Source organism: Zalophus californianus, chromosome 12 (genome assembly GCF_009762305.2).
Source record: "Zalophus californianus isolate mZalCal1 chromosome 12, mZalCal1.pri.v2, whole genome shotgun sequence".
In the NCBI taxonomy this organism is placed as follows: Eukaryota; Metazoa; Chordata; class Mammalia; order Carnivora; family Otariidae; genus Zalophus; species Zalophus californianus.
This window is the reverse complement of record NC_045606.1, coordinates 32,508,310-32,529,601: the sequence shown is the minus strand read 5'-3', so window position 1 is coordinate 32,529,601 and position 21,292 is coordinate 32,508,310. Positions and strand designations below refer to the sequence as shown.

General features: G+C 39.4%; 1 long non-coding RNA gene across 1 annotated transcript; it reads left to right on the top strand.

The window, feature by feature from the left end:
* Positions 1 to 1,165: 1,165 nt before the first annotated feature.
* On the top strand, positions 1,166 to 11,457 carry LOC113911891. Its single transcript, XR_003516620.1, has 3 exons — positions 1,166 to 1,276; positions 2,821 to 2,934; positions 11,408 to 11,457. It is a non-coding gene; the product is annotated as an uncharacterized LOC113911891 (long non-coding RNA).
* Positions 11,458 to 21,292: the final 9,835 nt, after the last annotated feature.

Here is a 21,292-nt window from a genome sequence, read left to right as displayed (position 1 = left end):
GCATATAAAGTCCAGCATTATCTGGCCTATTAGTATAATTTTCTAGCACTCTTTCATGTGCGTGCACGCGCGCGCGCACGCGCGCGCACACACACACACACACACACACACACACACGCGCTCCCCATGACTCCACTCGACTGTAGGATTCCCAATTCATGACTGCTACTACAACTTGGTTTTATCTTATTTGCCCCTTGTAAGCCAGTGCTCAAGACACTGACTGACATATCGTAGATGCTGAATAAATACTGATGATTGAATGAAAAAGAATGAGCGGACGGACTGATAAAACAGGAAAAGGCTTTGTAAACACTGAACGCATTGCCCCCCCTTCCCCGGGGTCTGCTGGAATACGGAGTGGATGCATATCTGACGCTGAGTCTGGCAGTGCTGAAGAAATGTACAGACTTATGAAAGTCGTAGGCTCTTGACTTTTGCCCAGGAATAGAGACATCTTGGTTAGAGAACTGACTCGAGACGTTGGTGTTTGTAGGTCAGCGCTGTTAACCATCTTTAGTATCGTGGTCAGTTACAACATTTGCTCTTAAAAGTCCTAAGTAACTTTAAAAACAGGCTATTCCAAAGCTCCGTCACTCTTTAGATGATCGTTTCCCATGTTTGTCAGCCTGGCAATTGTGAAGTTAATGATCTGTCACCTATCCAGCACCAAGGCGGGGATGCTGTCTACGAGACATTCAACTAGACTGCTGTCCAGACTGCTGAACCTAAGGCTAGGAATTTGATGTCAAAGCTCCTCACCGCTGTTTGGCTATTAGGCTTGTGAGCCGCAGAATAACTGTTGTTATGGAATTCATCACAGAATGCTCTGTCTGAAACTTACATTGAGGCAGTCCGTGAAATCTGTCTCTGTGGGGCAGAGGGTCATCTGTCATTTTGAAAGAAGCTTGTGTGAGCTCTGGGGCTCTGAAGGGGTTTCTCTAATATGAAACATTTATATGCGAATGGGGATTGCGTGTGACTTTGGGGCTGTGGAGCAAATTATGGTACTATTTTTACTCAAAGTCAGAATGTCACGGCAGTAGATAAAGCAGTCCGGGGTTCTGAAGCTGTTCCGGTCACGTGATTTTCCGGCTTCACAGGTCACACCCAGAACACCTCCTCCGTGGCTGTGAGCTTAGTAGCCTCTAACATTAAGGGCAACCACCAGCAAATCACGGCAAGTAGAGAGACACCAATTAGGAAGACTTTCTGTAATGAAAATGACCATCTTCTTCCCTTGGTAGAAATTATGTCTCTTCATGGTTCGGTGATGGTAAGCTATCTTTACACTGGTAACTGTAATGCATTTTAAAACCATTTATTGTAGGTGGGTATGAGGACCCTGAAGGTTTGGGAGGATAGGGAACTCGTGACCCTCTCTAGGGAGGCCTGGATGACTCATTTACTCTCAGGATACTCCTCAAAGAAAGAGAAAACAGGAGCTATCTTGAGAATTTCATGGGTTATTACAAGGGCAAACAAATGGTAAATATTAGTGGAATAATCAGTCTGACAGAAATGACATAGTAAGTCAGGATCACGTCTCAGAACTTCTAGGAAGGCCTAGGCTGAGACCTGAACTTAAAGTAATTGGAGAAGGAATTGTGTCTCACAAACACTTTCTTGTATGAAACAACGGGATAATGAGAGCTAATTCACAAAATTGTTGTGAGAACTCAAAAGAAAAAAACACACATAAAAGCGCCCGGCAAATTGTGAAAGACAAAACATTACTTGAAAGTATCTTTTTTTTTTTTTTTTGGTTACTTTTGTTTAGTGGGAATGACCCTCACTTATTGTTATAGCCTCCAGAGAAATGCTGAACTTCAACTTAAGAAGGATGTGGCTAATTTGGCACATTCAGGTTTAAAGCATCAAACACAGTTTACATCTCTCTGTATCTACATCTCTCAGGCTCTCTCTCTCTCTTTCCCTGACAAATATATATATTATATCTCTGTTCCCTTCTGGAAAAATAGTAAGAGATAATCGGTATGTGGTCTGAAGAAGGAAATTTACTTTAGGTGAGCCCACACGATAAGATTTAACAATTCAGTCTTAGAATGTATTTAGAAGAATATTGAAACTATGTAGGTAAATATTTCTAGGAAACATTGACAGCCCATAGCAATACTTTCTTGCTATATTCCTAGCATGGGGCATATAAAAAGTAACAATATGGGTACCATCCACAGTTGTAAAGAATGAGGCTCCTCCCAGCTGGAGGCAACTGGTTAGGTGATTAGTGGCACCTAAACTCTGCCAGGCAGCCTAAAAGCTGAGGAGATGAAAACGCTGGAACACACTGCTTAGAGATCTCGGGCTTTGGATCTACAAAGCATCAGATGTTGGCAGTATCACTTACTACGTTGGGAAAGTCACCTAATCTCTCTCGATCTGTATTGCCACATTCATGAGACTCGGATGGTAATCTTTTCCCCGAGGTGCTCTACGTGAGGTTCAAATGACATGGTGGTGTGTGTGAAAGATGAAAAGGAAAGCAATGTATAAATTTTTGATATTAATACCAAAGACAATTTGAGTTCTTTACTTATTTATCAAGGCTTGGATGCAATTGAGCAACTTGGTGCTGTAACTATCCTTAAAAATAAAGAAGTTCTATAATGGAAAGTGGTAAAGCATATTGGGTAGGGTGGAAATGGAAGAAAATGAACATGATTTTATTCACCCATTGGTTGCTGAAGTTGTCACCACCCAAATGAGGTGGAATTTTAAAAATGAAAGAACATTTCTTTCCCATATTTCCAAAACACAAAATTTCTGCTCTTGTTTACTATCTTGTATTTAAATATTTAGGTCTCTGAATGTCAATCCAGAATATGCTATGTTGAAATGTTGGGTCAATGTCTGAACCCTGTTCTTTTTTCCAAGAGGACAATTGCCCAATCTCCTCTCAAGCCAACAGATAAGGTAAGGTTTTCTGAAAGAAACAAGTTGAACTTTATAGTTCATACACTAAAAAAACCCTCATTTAATTTTCTCAGTAAGCTAAAAGCTTTACTATGGGAGTCAGTGAGTAGATTTGTTGAATAAAGGACCTATTATTTACATTCTCTCCCTACTTTTTCTTAAAATATGAGCAAAAATAATAAAGGGAGGAGGGGGAAAAGAGGGGGAAAAATCTGTTTAACTTTCTTTCAAGCTGGCCTAGCTGAAAACTTTAGCAGTGGATGGCTTGATGGTTAAGATTGATGAGCGCCATCTCCCTTGGCTGAAGATCAAGCCTTGTCTCATTTGTAATTTTCTCAGCACCCTTGGCTAAGGAGAAGCATCCTGAGGTTGAACACACCTGTTTCACCCCTAGTCCCGGCGAGAGCAACCTCTAACTAGGCAGAACCTCTTGCCAGATGAAAAGAGAAAGCAAAATATACAGAAAAAAAACTATAAGCCACAGGGTGCCACAGTGGAGAGAGCTGAAGAAGGATGACATGGTATTATTATTTAATTTCCAACTTCACAGTGACTCATACTTGGATAAATCAAATATGCATTGTCATTAAAATGTAGAAAGCCTCTTTGGAGGTAGCAGAGAACATTTTTACTAATAAAAGCAGTGATAAATTAATCATGTTATCAACATGAAACTTTAAGTAGGTGTTTTATCATGTTCAGCCTTGGTGTACTATTTTGAATTTGTAACAGTGGAAAAAATAAGCCATACAACCTATATCCCAAATATATGATTCAGCATTGTTTTTAGGTTCTTTAATATAAGATGTACATACTTTCACTCAACACGATTAGAATAATGTGTCTATTCACACAAACCAATCACAAGGAAGAAAACTATCGATGGATTACAGAAAATGGGCTAGGAAACATTACAAGAACAGGATAGGAAAAAATTATGGTGTCAAATATTCAGTCAGAGACCAGTGCAATTTTGTCTCTCCTGCAAACTCTTGGACCTTCTTTTTCAGGTTGCTCTGGCATCTCCCTTCCTAGTCCCTACAGCATAAATCAAATTTTATCATTTATGCTTCTAACAAGTAGAAAGAAGATGAAGTTCTTGTTTGATACAGAGAACATATCAGTGCCTTGCTAAAGATGACCACATCTATTTCCCCACATATGGGTATAAGTGGAAAGCAAAACATAGCCCCTAGAGGTCTTATTTTACCAGTTGACGTACTTACTGAGAAGGTTATTTCTTAGTGATTTTCTTAATTTCACATGATTCAAACTTTTTTTTTTTAAACACCATATCTTCAAGTTCTATGCACTGGTGAAATACCTATGATGATATAAACTAGAAAGACATTTCCAATGACCATTCTTAGTCTTCTTCTATCTTCTCTTCTGAACTTCTGTTTCTTTCCTAATTCCACCATAAAACATACTTTTAGAAGGATCCTAGAGGACGCAGTTAGTTTGGGTAAAAGAAGATGAAGAAGGATCTTTGGAAACTCTAAAATAGGAGTGGGGAGCAGGAAGGAAGAAAAACCAGGCACCCAGAATCAAAACATTATAAACCCACTTTCTCTGGTGACTCAGGATTTTTGCTTAGGCAAGTACATTCAGGAAAAATGACTGTGATTACTTATTTAGCTTAACAAAATAGATATTCACTCTGAGAAAACTGGTGACCCAAACTGATGGGAACCGCACAGTTATCTGCCTTTGTGAGAAGCTACATTGTCCAAAGATACAGCATAGAGGAAGATAAGCAAACCCAGGCTCCCTGAAGAGTCTAATCACATAACTGACTTAGAAGCAACTTCAAAGCTGCCAGGGAAACAATCTGAAAAAGCCTGCCAGTGAGTCAGATCCTGCTGCTAGCAAAAGGTCTTTCAAAGGCTGGCATCTGGGTCCTGTGATTGCCATTCAGAATGGGGGGCTGGAACTCCACGCTTAATCTCTGGCGATCATGTGCTCTGGCTATTACTGGACTATTTGGACTGTGAAGACTGTTGTCTGGATTCATGAAAGCCTGTCTTGTGGTTTCACTTCTGAATAAGATTCTTTCACTCTGTCCTTTTAATTTACTTACCATTTTGCATTGACTTTAGCATGTGTTTGCTCTGTGCTATGAATTCAGTAAACTCTCTTCTTCACAAAACGGGGTAAAGTTAAAAACCCAGCTTTTTGCACCCACTTGGCTCATAAGTCTCATAAAAAATGAGCTTCACATCCTCTCTTTTTAAACTACTATTTTGAGACAGTTCTTTCATTATGACAAATCCTCACATTTGTTTTCTTCAGAAATGTCTTTAATTCATCTCCACATAGCAACTACAATCATGAAGCTATTATAGACATTTTAAGTCATGAAAAAGCTTGTTGCATCTCCTGTCCCCTTCCCGTCATAATACTCCAGACCCTATGCCATGTTGAAGTGGTCTCCCCTGAAGACAGTCATGTTGGTAACAGAAATACTCATGCCAGTATTTTGGGGAAAAAATATACTCTAATCTATCTTCGGCTTGACTAAGGAGGTTACCAAAACTGCAATTTCCCAGTCAACCTTCATTTAGCCACCTGCGGAGGTAGCTTGCAGACAATCCAATTCACTCCCTTCTTTCTGCATGGCTCACTACCACTGTCACCTTCCTTCAGCTCACCTCTAATGGCTTGTCATACAACATCCTTCCCAATGTATATAGCCCATTAGGCAATTGTGTCTGGTTGGAGTCCCTTCACAGAAGGTGCTACAGTTCTCTTTCAAGTGCATGTACCATTGAGTGCCCAATATTTCAATGGTCTTCTTCCTAGGTCTCAGTTTTGTTCTTGGCTACGGATCATCCTCTCTTTCCAAATATCAGTCTGTGGTTTTAACCTATTGTACTGAACCAATCATGGTCTTGAGATGAGCTACTTTGTGATGAGTCTCACTAGCTTGAGCTTCCTGAAATAATCTTCATGCAAGTATATACAGTTCAATATAAAACTAACATATAATTGAGAAAACTCCACCTGAACACTGACACATTTCTGAAGTCCGCTCATTTTTTTTACTGAGAGCATAATTATTATGCACAAAACTGTAGAGAATTACTGAACTGTAGAGAATTTTGAAAGGATGACTGATTTCTAAGATATTTACCAACCAGTATCCTAAGTGATAGAATTCTAGCCGTGGGACATGTAAATATTACAGCTGTAGGCATTTGTTTATCTCTTGAAAATTGTTTACAATGTTCACTGAAGTTTCAACTCCAATTTAAAAGAAAAATAGGGCCGTAGATGTAGGTTTTTGCGACCAAATAAAACCCTCGATATTCTGGCATCTGTGGCTTTCCAAATACTATCATGGTCACTCAGAACTGAAGCAAAGCATAATGGTTGAGAGGCCACACCAATTTTTATAGTATGTCCAGCCAAACTCTTAATTTTGGTGTGCAGCTAATTAGGGAAACAACTTATATACACAAGAGTGGAGGAAATACATACCTGCTATTTAGATTAACCCAATTTTTAATTCTTAAAATATAACTGAATGGTCAAGTATAATTAGACAAGTGAGAAAAATCAACACTATGGACTAGCCAGAACTCTTGACCAAAAGACCAAAAATCTAAGAGGTAATTCAGGAAATAGAAGACATTTGAAAAATTCTAACTCATAGACACAAACAAATTTATAAGATAAGAATCAAATGCTATCAAAATGTAACAAGGTCACATTCAGGGACCAGGAAAGAGTCCTTTGAAATTAAAACACACACACAGAGATTGGGGGATGGAGAGAGGGAAAAAGCTGGCAGAATGCAGAATGCAAACACTGATAAAAAGGGGATGATAAACTCTTAGTTAAAGAAGATTAATACAGAGGGGAGGAGCAAGATGGTGGAGGAGTAGGAGACCTAAATTTCATCTGGTCCCAGGAATTCAGCTAGATAGTTATCAAACTATACTGAACACCTACAAACTCAACAGGAGACTGAAGAAAAGAATAGCAGCAATTCTATGAACAGAAAAGCGACCACTTTCTGAAAGGTAGGATGTGCGGAGAAGTGAATCTGAGGCAATATTTGTAAAGATAGACCCCAGGGCAAGGGAGCCTCCTCAGCTGGCTACCAGCAAGTGATAGAGCCCTGGAGCACAAAATTGGAACTTTTAGAAGTCTGCTTCTCTGAGGAACATCACTCCAGTGGCTAAGCGGGGGGTGGAACCCTCACGGGACAGTGTGGTCTCAGGACCCTCGGGGTCACAGAAAGACCGGGGGTGCCTGAGAGTGGCAGAGCTCCCAGGTATTGAAGCGGAAAAGCTGGCTGCAAAGACAGAGCTGAGGAGTGGGCTCTCAGCTTGGGGTTGCCATAAACTGTGATCCGGGGCACAGTCAGGCCACTACTCTTCAAGCAGGGACCCAACAAGTGGCAGATCCGGGGAGACTCCCCTTCCTCCCCCAGGAGGAGTGGCGTGGGAGCACACCGCAGGGATCTGCTGGGTTATTAATAAGATTGATAAACCCCTGGCCAGACTTATCAAAAAGAAAAGAGAAAGGACACAAATGAACAAAAATATGAATGAAAGAGGAGCGATCACAACCAACACCAAAGAAATACAAACAATTATAAGAACATATTATGAGCAAATTAGATAATGTGGAATATGAGCAAATTAGATAATCTGGAAGAAATGGATGCATTCCCAGAGATGTATAAACTACCAAACCTGAATCAGGAAGAAATAGAAAGCCTGAACAGACCCATAACCACTAAGGAAATTGAAGTAGTCATTAAAAATCTCTCAACATCAAGAGCCATGTTTCTGGGAGCCAAGGCTTCCCAGGGGAATTCTACGAAACATTTAAAGAAGAATTAGTACCTATTCTTCTGAACTGTTCCAAAAAATAGAAATGGAAGGAAAACTTCCAAACTCCTTTTATGAAGCCAGCATTACCTTGATCCCAAAACCAGACAAAGACCCCATCAAAAAGAACTGCAGACCAATATTCCTGATGAACATGGATGCAAAAATTCTCACCAAAATACTAACCAATAGGATCCAAAAGTACATTAAAAGGATTATTCACCATGACCAAGTGGGATTTATCCCTGGCCTGCAAGGTTGGTTCAACATCCACAAATCAATCAATGTGATACAATACACTAATAAAAGAAAGAACAAGAACCATATGATCCTCTCGGTAGATGCAGAAAGAGCATTTGACAAAGTACATCCTTTCTTGATTAAAACTCTTCACAATGTAGGGATAGAGGGTACACACCTCAATATCATAAAGCCATCTATGAAAAACACACGGTGAATATCATTCTCAATGGGGAAAAACTGAGAGCTTTTCCCCTAAGGTCAGGAACATGGCAGGGATGTCCATTATCACCACTGCTGTTCAACATAGTATTAGAAGTCCTAGCCACAGCAATCAGACAAGAAAAGGAAATAAACGGCATCTGAATTGGCAGAGAAGTGAAACTCTCACTGTTTGCAGATGATGTGATACTTTATGTGGAAAACCCAAAAGACTCCACCCCAAAACTGCTAGAACTCATACAGGAATTCAGTAAAGTGCCAGGGTATAAAATCAATGTACAGAAATCAGTGGTATTTCTATATACCAACAACAAGACAGAAGAAAAAGAAATTAAGGAGTTGATCCAATTTACAACTGTACCCAAAACCATAAGATACCTTTGAACTTTTTTCAAAGAAATGGAACAAATAATCCTAAAATTTGTATGGAACCAGAAAAGACCCCGAATAGCCAGAGGAATGTTGAAAAAGCAAAGCAAAGCTGGTGGCATCACAATCCTGGACTTCAAGCTCTATTACAAAGCTGTCATCATCAAGACAGTACGGTACTGGCACAAAAACAGACACATAGATCAATGGAACAGAATGAAGAGCCCAGAAATGGACCCTCAACTCTATGGTCAACTAATCTTCGACAAAGCAGGAAAGAATGTCCAATGGAAAAAAAACAGTCTCTTCAACAAATGGTGTTGGGAAAATTGGACAGCCCCATGCAGAAGAATGAAATTGGACCATTTCCTTACACCACACACAAAAATAGACTCCAAATGGTTGAAAGACCTAAATGTGAGACAGGAGTCCATCAAAATCCTAAAGGAGAACACAGGCAGCAACCTCTTCGACCTCTGCCACAGCAACTTCTTCCTAGAAACATCGCCAAAGGCAAGGGAAGCAAGGGCAAAAATGAACTATTGGGACTTCATCAAGATAAAAAGCTTTTGCACAGCAAAAGAAACAGTCCATAAAACCAAAAGACAACCGATAGAATGGGAGAAGATATTTGCAAATGGCATATCAGCTAAAGGGCTAATATCCAAAATGTATAAAGAACTTACCAAACTCAACACCCAAAGAACAAATGATCCAATCAAGAAATGGGCAGAAGACATGAACAGACGTTTTTCCAAAGAAGACATCCAAATGGCCAACAGACACATGAAAAAGTGCTCAACCTCACTCAGCATCAGGGAAATCCAAATCAAAACCTCAATGAGATACCACCTCACACCAGTCAGAATGGCTAACATTAACAAGTCAGGAAATGACAGATGTTGGCGGGGATGCGGAGAAAGGGGAACCCTCCTACACTGTTGGTGGGAATGCAAGCTGGTGCAGGCACTCTGGAAAACAGTATGGAGGTTCCTCAAACAGTTGAAAATAGAGCTGCCATATGATCCAGCAATTGCACTACTGGGTATTTACCCCAAAGATACAAATGTAGTGATCCGAAGGGGTATGTGCACCCCAACATTTATAGCAGCAGTGTCCACAATAGCCAAACTATGGAAAGAGCCAAGATGTCCATCAACAGATGAATGGATAAAGAAGATGTGGTATGTATACACACACACACACACACACACACACACACACACACACACACACACACACACACACACACTGGAATATTATGCAGCCATCATATGCAGTCTTGCCATTTGCAAGGATGTGGATGGAACTAGAGGGTATTATGCTAAGCAAAGTAAGTCAATCAGAGAAAGATAAGTATCATATGATCTCAGTGATATGAAGAATTTGAGAAACAAGACAGAGGATCATAGGGGAAGGGAGGATAAAATGAAACAAGATGAAACCAGAGAGGGAGACAAATCATAAGAGACTCTTAATCTCAGGAAACAAACTGAGGGTTGCTGGAGTGGTGGGGGGTGGGAGGGATGGGGTGGCTGGGTGATGGACATTGGGGAGGGTATATGCTGTGGTGAGCGCTGTGAGTTGTGTAAGACTGATGAATCACAGACCTGTACCCTTGAAACAAATAACAAATTATATGTTAATAAAAAAATTTAACAAAAGAAGATTAATACAGGAAGTAGAATATCCAGCTAATAAAAATACCAGAAAAATTTCAGGGGAATATTGTCTAAGAAATAAATGAATTAATTGTTCATACTTGAAGAAGAACTAAAATCTTTAGATTGTATGGTCCTCCAGGGTCCTGTCGGATAAAGAAAGAAAGTCCCACCTATTGATAAAACCTGAACTCTCAGAGTGCAAAGATAAGAAAAAACAAGATTATAAAAACTTCCCAGAGGAACAAGGCATGTCTCTAATAAATGTATAAGTAATCACTTTGCACTACACTTTGTGATCACTAATGGGATACACTGGAAAACAGAGGAATAATATCTTCTGAATTTTAATAGAAAATGTTTGTGGGGTGCCTGCATGGCTCAGTCATTAAGTGTCTGCCTTCGGCTCAGGTCATGATCCCAGGGTCCTGGGATCGAGCCCCGCATCGGGCTCCCTGCTCCATGGGAAGCCTGCTTCTCCCTCTCCCACTCCCCCTGCTTGTGTTTCCTCTCTCAATGTCTCTCTTTCTCTGTCAAATAAATACATAAAATCTTTAAAAAAAAAAAAAGGAAGAAAACGTTTGTATACCAATGTAATACAACCTGGGTTATTTCATTTAAAAAGAGGTAGAGATGGAGGATTCATGGCTGTTTGTATAATTAGATATAAAAATACATAATATAAACACTCAAGAGAATCTTGGTTGGTGTTACAGTATTACTATTTATTTTAAAGATTTTATTTATTTATTTATTTGAGGGGGAGAGAGAGAGAGAGAGAGAGAGAGAGAGCAGGGAGACAAGCAGACTCTGTCCTGAGCATGGAGCGCTACCTCAGGCTCAATCTCGAGACCATGAGATCATGACCTGAGCTGAAATCAAGAGTTGGTCACTCAAATGACTGAGCCACCCAGGTGCCCCTCACAGTATTACTATTTTAGACAAAGGAGCCTTAGCTATTTCACTTATGCTCACAGTCTTAGTTTCCCTGTTTTTGAAATGGTGACCACACCTGTCCCACCAGCTCATGACGTAGTTGTGAGGATGCTGTGAAGTCATTAGCTTGAAATTGCTTTAATAACTGTTAAACATAATTTAAAGATAAGTTTCTCACCTCTGTTTCTTATACCTCTCACTCAGAGACAAGCCACTCACTCAATATCACTGTTTTATTTCCGGAGCATTCTTGGATATGATGTTTCTTTTGAAATTCTGATCTTTAGATGGTAAGTCTTCTGATCCACTCTGATGGGCTGGGCGCTATGGAATGAAGAGGGAATGCCAAGTGTTCTGTAGTGCTCTGTTCATTATCCATGTTGTGTATCAGTAAAAAGTTTGATTTTTGTTTAAAAATTCAGGTTAAAATGGACAAATAATACAGTTACCTGCTCATTTTTGAATCCGTATTCCCCAGTCTTTTTGCAATGAATTAATGAAAATACAATACTTTCTTGGGTCCTGAGATAATTCTATGGCCTAAGAGAACTTGGGTGGCTCTCCTTCTCTCTGAAACTTATGGGACAATTTGGAGCACACACTGGATTCCGGAAGTGATGGAGTTTGTTTAGCGAACAATGAAATGTTTTTCCTTATCTTAAAACCTTGAGGGGAGCCTGGGTGGCTCAGATGGTTAAGTGTCTGCCTTTGGCTCAGGTCATGATCCCAGAGTCCTGGGATCGAGCCCCGCATCAGGCTCCCTGCTCAGCGGGGAGCCTGCTTCTCCCTTTCCTTCTCCTGCTCTCCGTGCTTGTGCTCTCTGGCTCTCTCTGTCAAAATAAATAAATAAAATCTTAAAAAAAAAATCTTAAAACATCCTAGTTCTTATAGACAAATGCCATCCTGCTTTACTCGAGCCTGATGGACAATTTCTGTCTTTAAATTTTCTTTCCTGTAAGAACACATGCATGTATCACTTTTATTGAAATTTTAATCCACTTCCTGTAAGTACTATCCTAGAAGCTGCTATTTCCCCTTAACTTGCCATTCTTATTCACTTGAAGGGACACTGGTATGTTTCAGTACACATCCCTTTGGCCATTCAAGTTGCTTTTTGATTATGAATGGATGAAAGTTTCAGATGGATTCCTTTGATAGGAAGAATGCCAGTGATATATTGCTTTGTCATCAGAACATAATTTCCTTATAGGAGTAGTGAGTGGCCACTGAACATTTTTCCTTTGGATGTCTGCAAGTACAATGCAGACTCCAGCAGGTGGCTGAGTAGAACATATAAATAAACTATTATGTGTTGAAAAATAATCAGAGTAGGAATTAGCTGTTATAGATTGTCCATATCGATGAATGGTTTCTACATATAAATGATTTTCCATGGGAGTCCAAGATTACCTACATAATTTCCCCAATAACTTACATTAAATTTCAGTTGTCTTTTGTGTTTCAGCCATCCCTGAGGGGGGTGGGTAGGTGTGTGTGTGTGTGTGTGTGTGTGTGTGTGTGTGTGTGTGTGTGTGTGTGTGTAAATGCCCTTCGAAGGAAGTATCATTTAGTCTCTGCCTTCAAATACAGAAACAGGAACATAATATTCTTTGCAATAAAAAAATTAATCTAGGGGCACCTGAGTGGCTCAATCAGTTAAAGGTCTGCCTTTGGCTCAGGTCATGATCCTGGTGTTCCAGGATCGAGGGACCCCCCATCCCACGTTAGGCTAGGCTCCCTGCTCAGCTGGAGTCTGCTTCTCCCTCTCCCTCTGCCCCTCCACCCGTGGGCTCATGCTCTCTCTCCCTCTCGTTCAGTCTCTCTCAAATGAATAAAACCTTAAAAAAATTAATCTATATTGCAGCTATATTCTATTCATAAATGGATAGATGTGTCATATTCAAAGGGCCATATTGCTATTCATCTAAGAGAGGATGCATTGGCCAGAAGAAGAAGTTACTGTGTAGCGTCATCAGCCATTCATTTTATCAGGTGCTTTTGAAATGTGTATCAGTTCTATCTGCTTGTCTTTGTGCAGAGTGCATGGATGCACGTCGGCTTGGCTTCTCTGGTGGTCACTTCTGTTTGAAGATTACGATGTTTCTTTGTAAGTATACTCCCCTGATCTGTTCCCCATTATCTTTGTGTGACTGATAAGGTATGTTACTTTTTACCCTTAAGACCTTTGGAAATAAATAATTTAATTCATATGAATAAATTTCTTATGGGACTACATGAGATAAGCAACTCTCTGATTTAGAGGAAGGTGACTTGCACGTTTAATTGAATCTGATAAAGTAGTTGCAAAATACATTTTTCAACTGAATTCTTTTTATGTATATATTATTAATTCCCTGCTTCCTTACAAACATGTCTGCTGCAACTTTTAAATAAAAGACATACAAACAGATCCTAAGACAAGGGTTAAAGAATAAACCGAACCACTCCCTAAATGGCACAGATATGTTCTTTTTGTTGTTATTGTTTGTTTTTTAGAGAGAGAGAGAGACAGCATGCTCCTGTGGGGGAGGGGGACAGAGAGAATCTCTCAGAGATTCTCTGAGAGAATCTTACAATCCGAGGTTCCATCTCACGACCCTGAGATAATGCCCTGAGTTGAAATCAAGAGTCAGACACTTAACCAACTGAGCCACCCAGGTGCTGCACACAGATATGTTCTTAAAAAGCAACTTGGATAGAATACATGAAACTATTCATAGTAGTTATCTCTGAATCATAGTAATGTCAACAATTTAACTTTTCTATAACTGCTGCCTTAAAAATGTTCAGCAAGGAGGATGCAAGACTCTTATGATCAAGATACTATTTTAAAAATGAATAATTTTTTATTTAATTTAAATAAGGAAATTATTTGAAAAAAAGAAAGCTTACCTAAGCACTACAAAAGTATGGCTGTGTCAAGCCCTCGGGGTCCTCTACTACTTAAATTATAGAAATCTTAGCATATTAAGATCAGACCATGAAGCTGCTTTTTTTTTTCCTTGCAGATGAGTAGAGTGAGTAGGTGATAAAAAAGTTAAATTCTTTTTCCAATGGCTCAGTGGCTGGACCTAGGCTTCTCAACCTCTGATAAGAGGTTTTCCATGGTGAAAGCATCCCCTTGTTAAGGGAGATACTTCTAAGAATATGATAACAACTTAAGTAAAGAAAATAATTCATGTTCATGCCTGACCTGTTATTCCTTTATTTCTTATGCTTCTTAATTTTCATTCTCAAATAAAACTATCCATATCTGTCTCCATCACAGCAGATGATATAGTAAATAGAGAAATCACACTTAATAAATATTAATTTTTCCACACATTTTCATCCATTTACCTCTTCGGTTAAGTAATTTTCCAAGTGTTTAATGCAAGTAAAATAATGGGCAATAGTTAAATAATGCAGGATAATATGGGAAATACAATGTATGTTGATATGAGTCCTGGAAATGAGAGGCTATTTGACTTCCCTTGCTCGCCGGAACTCTCTGAAGTCTGGACTGGTGAGGTCCCATCTTCTCTCATTTCTTCAAAGCTTGCCAGGGAAGCAAGCCAGAACAGAAAGAGCTGCACATTCCCCATAGCATTATTTAACTGACTGAATCAAGATGTTCTTGGGAACTGCACATTCCTGGACTTTTCATTTGCCTGATTTTATAGATTTCCTCCTTAGGTGTATGATAATATGAGGGATTTTGTTTTGTTTTGACCACATATATTTAAAATATTCTTTTTTTTTTTTAATTTAAAACATTCCTGACAAATATATGGAGCTTATTGTTAGCTTCTGTATTAGTTTGCTAGGGCTGCCAAAACGAGGTACCATGAACTTCATGCCTTAAATAACAGAAATCTATTGCTCATGGTTCTGGAGATGAGAAGGGCAGTTATTTCTTTCTGAGGGCTGTGAGGAAGAATTTGCTCCAAGCCTCTTGCTTTACTTGCTGGTTTGCTGTCAATCGTTCATGCTTCTTGGCTTATAGGAATCACACTCCGATTTCTGCCTTCCTCTTCACACAGCGTTCTCCCTGCCCATGGGTCTCTCTCCACTTTCCCCTTTTTATCAGGACACCAGTCATATTGGATGATGTACAGTCCACTCTAATTTCCACTTGATTTCATCTCAACTTGCTTACCTCTATAAAGACCTTATCACATTCTTGTCACATTGTGAGATCCTGGGGCGGGGGGGGGGGGGATAGGATTTCAATATATAAGATTTTGAAGGACATGATTCAACCCATAATAGCTTCTGCCTTAAGACCCAACTGGGCTGTGCCTTTCATACTTCTCATCTTCAGAGAAGTGAAGTCCAGAGCCTCTCAAAATCTGGGTGTCAGAGACAATTCCTTGCTACTGGGACGTAGTTTTGAGAGTGACGGACTGTTCTCCTAAGGCTTCCCTCCTTGGCTTTTATTTTGCCTTCTCTGCTTCCCATCCTTGCCACTGAGATTCAGTTCTTGTGCCTTCAGTTCCAGGGAGTCGTGTTGCCTGCGTGCTCGGTGAACCTCAGCGGCTGGCCTGCTGCTCTGCACGGGGACCCAGCCATTGCCTTTGTATCACATGAGTATGGACCTTCTATGAAATCGACTCCACCTTCCAAGGAAGACTATTTCAAACTCTAATTTCCCCTCCCTTGCAATCACTTTCGGATACTTCGGGTGAGTTTGGCAATCTACCTCCCCTGCACTTAGATCACGGGTCACTTTGTGGTCTCCTTTGTGTACCCTCCCTCATTCCTGCCACCACTGCAAATGGTGAGCAGAATTAGTCATTTCACTGCCTCCCACACCAGCAAGTTCTCAGGCACCCACCTGGGAGCAAAGCCAAGTCCACTTGATTTAATTGCCATTCACATCCTAGTTATGGAAACCAACATATATTTGCTTGATGAAACAAACACTTTCTTTCCCTCACTCTTCTGCTTTGAATTTCTCATCTTGCCAAAGCTCACACAAACTAACCCTGTATACACTTCATCAGTTAAACCCTTCAGTAAGAGTAATAGCAAGAAGTGCCAACTATATGCAAGAAACTCTTTGAATAACACTTTATAGGTATTATCTCTTTAGTCCACAGAAGATCCTCATGAGGGGTGCATTATTGTTTACTGTTTACATGTTTCACATGGAGAAATTACTAACACTTGTTGAAGGTTTACTATAAAGGCATGCTTCCACACACGTTTCATGTATATTAACTTATTTAAACCTTACCAAAAAACATATGAAGCAGGTTTTATTTGTGTCAGTCGGGGTCTCTGCAGGAAAAGGACGGCTCAAACCGAGATATTTTAATGCTGAGCTGTGACAAAGAAGTAACACTGAGGTACCCAGATCATCTTGAGATGGTGAGATGTATCACCCCAAGAGGCAAGGGGCCTAAGGAAGGAAGGAAGATAACTGATGGAATCGGAGAGCAGCTGCAGCCCCCACGGGAGCTGGAGCATGATGTAAGGGTTGATTGTCAGGGGCCGAAGTCTGGAAGGGATGAAGATGCTATCGAAGATAAGACAGGGGAAAGAATGAGCACGTCATCTCTTTTAAAGACTGATTCTTGAGGTTGTGCCCATTATTTCTGCTTCTGCCCCATTGATCAGAACTTACCTTGATCCCATGTCTAGATGGGATTCCTTGGGGAATTCAAATTCCACTGTTAATTATGGACAATCATGTACCTAAATCAAATCTGAGAGAAAGCATATTTGAAGTCAAAGGGGAATTTCAAGCAACTGGATTGAAATTTGTTGTTGCCTTAATTTATTCCAGTACCTTATTGCTCGTAGGATGAATTTCTTTCTTTCCTCTAACACTTACTTCAATAATTCTACTTTGTTCCAACTCTTAAAAAAAATTCTTCTCTGCTCCCCTTCATAAAAGATTTTTCAACATATACACCTCCTGGACTTGTTTACTTTTGATTAACTTCTAAGCACCTCTCCCTGGTAAATTACAACTAAGGAAAGATACACTAAAGAAGAGAGACCTTAAATAATTATAAATAAAAATGCATGTCTGTGTTCATTCTAAGGGCTCAGAACTATCTTAAACATTTCTTTTTTAAAAAAAATATACTTAGTTACCTTTCATAGGTAACAGGTACTTGACAGTAGATATGAGCTTCTTGTGCTGAAGAAAATCAGGGTTTATGCCTACTTATAAAATCCTTCCTGAATCCTGAAAGCCAATTTAGCATTTCATGTCACTTTCAAAGTTTTTCTCACTTTAACAAGAGGCACTCATGTTGTCTGGGATGTTTGGTAATTGAGTTTCTCAAGGAATATATGACACATTGTGATGTAGTGTAAAAGGATTTTAGAGCTATCCATTCCCAGACCCTTCATAATTGACTAAAAATATATTTCAGTGTCCCTTGCCTGTGCCTCAGGAGGTCCTACCAACCTCATATTTCTTAATCTGATCTTATTTTCTGGCCATCAGTTTGATTTCTCAGCAACTGGCGTGCTTGGTCTTTTTTTGAAATGCCTCATGTCTATAAATCTTTATCTCTGTTTTTTCAATTTTCCCTCCCAGTCTTTGTTGATCTTAAACCCTAAATTTTTATCACTTGTAGCCTGAATTACAGGTGACCTTTTCATTGCTCTCGGTCAAGTTTCCACTTAATAAGGCTGGAATGGCCCTTGTCATTTATAAAAGAATAATGAGCAGTCCTGAATGAAAGGTGGGGAACAGAAATATCCAGGGAGAGGGAGGGAGGGAAAGAAAAGGGAGAGAAGAAGTGAGAGAGAGAGAAGAAAAAAACCCCAGGGCCTTAAAAGTTGAGGGCTTCACTGCCTGTGTATTCTTCCTTCTTGTTTATATTCAATCTACCCCACTCCCTGTTTTCTGGAGAAATAGCTGATAACTTGAATCTCTTACTGAGCCACTGTGAATAAACCAAATACTTTATATGGTGAATAAACTATGATTTGAGGGAGAAAAAGACATACTTTTTCTGTTGACCTAAATGTACCTTTTTATAATAGCAAAAAGTAAATCACTCATAATTTTGTATTTTCTGTGTAATTTTTTTGATACTTATGGAATGTTTTAAAAGTACTTTAAAGAGGTGACTATCTCCTTTTATAAAACATGTCTAGTCCCTTCCATCCTACCCTGAACCTGATAGATTTAATTTGATGCTGGAGAGCATGTGGCAGACATCATCTTATGCAAACAAAGTTTTCTTTTTAAATGTTCACCTTCTCTCCTCCTGATTCTCTGATAAATCTGTCAGATTTTATTTCATTGTTCAACATGCATGGAGCAGGCATTTGAGTGAGTCTATGGTAACTGCTATAAGGATAAACCACAGAGAGTTTTCACTGTCTGGAAATTTGGGCCCAAGGGAAATACACACGTGGTTAAAAGAGTTCACTACAGGATGATGATACTTCAACTTACTTCTTTAGATATACTTTTTTTTTTTTTTTTGAAGATTTATCCATTTAGGAGAGAGAGAGAGAGAGCAGGGGTAGGGGCAAAGAGAGAGGGAGACAAGCAGACTCCTTGCTGAGCTGGGAGCCCCATAGGGGCTCTGATCCCAGGACCCTGAGTTCATGGCCTGAGCTGAAACCAAGAGTCAGCCAATCACATCCTGATCGAAATTCATTCATCCGAAATCAAGGGTTGGCCACTCAATCGACTGTGTCATTCAGGTACCCCTTTGGATTACACTTCTTATTGCTTTATATATGAAGCAATAACTTAACAACGTCAAAAGAAAATAAATATCTTACATGATTCAGAATATTTTGGCCACATGAAAATCATGCTAGATTGGGGCGCCTGGGTGGCTGTCCATTAAGCGTCTGCCTTCAGCTCTGGTCCTGATCCCAGGGTCCTGATATGAAGCCCTGAGTCCCAGTTCTGCTTTCTGCTCAGCAGGGAATCTGCTTCTCCCTCTCCCTCTGCCCTCCCCCATGCTTGTACGTGTGCACTCTCTCTCTCAAATAAATAAATAAAATCTTTAAGAAAAGAAAAAGAAAATCATGCTAGATTAAGAGAATGACAATCAATACAATTTGTAAAAAAAAAAAGATATATATATATATATAGTGTGTGTGATGTGTGTGTAACAGCCCCAGCAATGAGTACCCCTCCCCCCCCCAACACTGTTGCTGGGTTGCCTCTCTTGAGCATTGTGGAAATGGAGCTACCGTGTGGCTTCCATTCAATGGGGGTTTATTAAACAACCACCATGTATTTAGGCTTAGTTAGGTCTAACAGAGGAATAAAAATATATCTTGTAAACTTTCTAACTTACGTGACAATCTATAGCAGCTGTTGAAGGAAATGGCATACATCTATAAAACTCTTAACAAAGAATATGAACTCTGTCATCACGTCAAATACTACAGTGGGTAGAAAATTAGAAAATACATCAGAGCACTGTGACATGAAAGAAGCTAGAGCAATATTATCCAGACCATGTTCCAAGGTGTTTCAGTAAGAGAATCTAAAAACCAGAAATTCCAAGATCAAATATATGTGGGAAATCGGAACACCATGTTTTGTAAATTCAACACATGCCCTTGAGAATTGCTCCAGAGAGATAATCTTTTAATATTTGTAACTTGAATTGCTAGTATCTAAAATGGCATATGCTTGCATTAGATTATATATATAAAATATATATTATACATAACATGAAATATATATAGTATATATTATATAAATAGTATGTCAGATACATATACACATATATCTTACGATATATAATGTATGTAACGTATTGCCTAGAATGCAAAATAAATCTAGGACTCCAAACAAAGGGATCTACTGTTTTTTGGGAGGCCCCCTTGCCTCATTAACCAAGATTCCATAAGCTCAAGATAGGAGTTTATATATATTTTAAATGCTATCAAGGAAAATGTCGATTGTTAAGAACTATAAAAAAATCCATACTGTCAATTGAACTATAACATGTTTTCTTACCACAAAATTTCACTTTGTACTTGTTGAAAGATATATTTTGTGGTACTTTATTACATATTACTTCTGTACAGGCATAAAAACGTATGTGAAATAAATTAAAATTTTCCTACAAAGTTCTTCAGATTCAGAGTTTGAAATTTGGAATCCTTTTCTATCCTATTCTTTCTATTCTAGGCGTGAATATCCGTATTTTTCACAAAACATCAGCCTCTGTTCCATCAAAAGCATTGGTGGCATCGACTTTCTTAAAATAGTCTGGAAAACTAAAAGTCCTTAGAGATGATTTCTGGGGTGGTTTGCACCTGAGTAAAGCTGGCCCGCTTGCTTTCTTAAGTTGGGAATGAAGCACAAGCCCTCTGCTTGGCCACACGTTCCACCTCAACTCACCGTCTTTCAAGGTCACGGTGTATCGCCGGTGAGATTCTCTTCTAAGCCACCGACACCCAACCTGCACGGTCCGATCTCGCACTGCACATGCGCAGGCAATGACAATCACCACTGCACCACCAGCGAAGACAAAGTTGCCTTCAAAAGATGGTAATATGTGGGCGGAAATGCACGGCAGAACTAGTAATGCCCATCATTCCTTTTCAAGGTCAAGCGTGGCATTTGAATGGGGACATTTCAGCCCTCATTGAAATATTCTGAAATCAATGAGTGTGCAAAGGAATGATGGCAAATTTCCTTCAATGAGCTTGACCTCAACACTTTTCTCCTCTACCCAATGACAGAGGATGAGGAGATGAATCTGTAAGAAATACTGTAGCTTCTTTCATGTATTTAAATGTGAGTAATTTGTTTCAAATAGTCTCAATACTTATCTCCAGGACTTGCTATTAGCTTGGGGGGGGGGGGGGAAGTTGTTTTTTGTTTGTTTGTTTGTTTTTTTTTAAGAGCTAACGTATTGTTTAATAATGACACATTTTTCTACTTATAAAGAATGCAAGTTTTATTGGCAAAAGTGGAATTAACATTTTGAATTTCTGAGTCCTTTCTGAATATAATGAGCTAAACAAAAGGCACTCCTAAGAGAAAAAGTTAACTTCTTTTCAACATTTAATAGATCTACTTCCAAGAAATAGAAATGTGCATGACTCTAGCCAACTTCTGCTTCCAAGAGGTTATAGTAGACGTACGTTTTCCTATTCCTT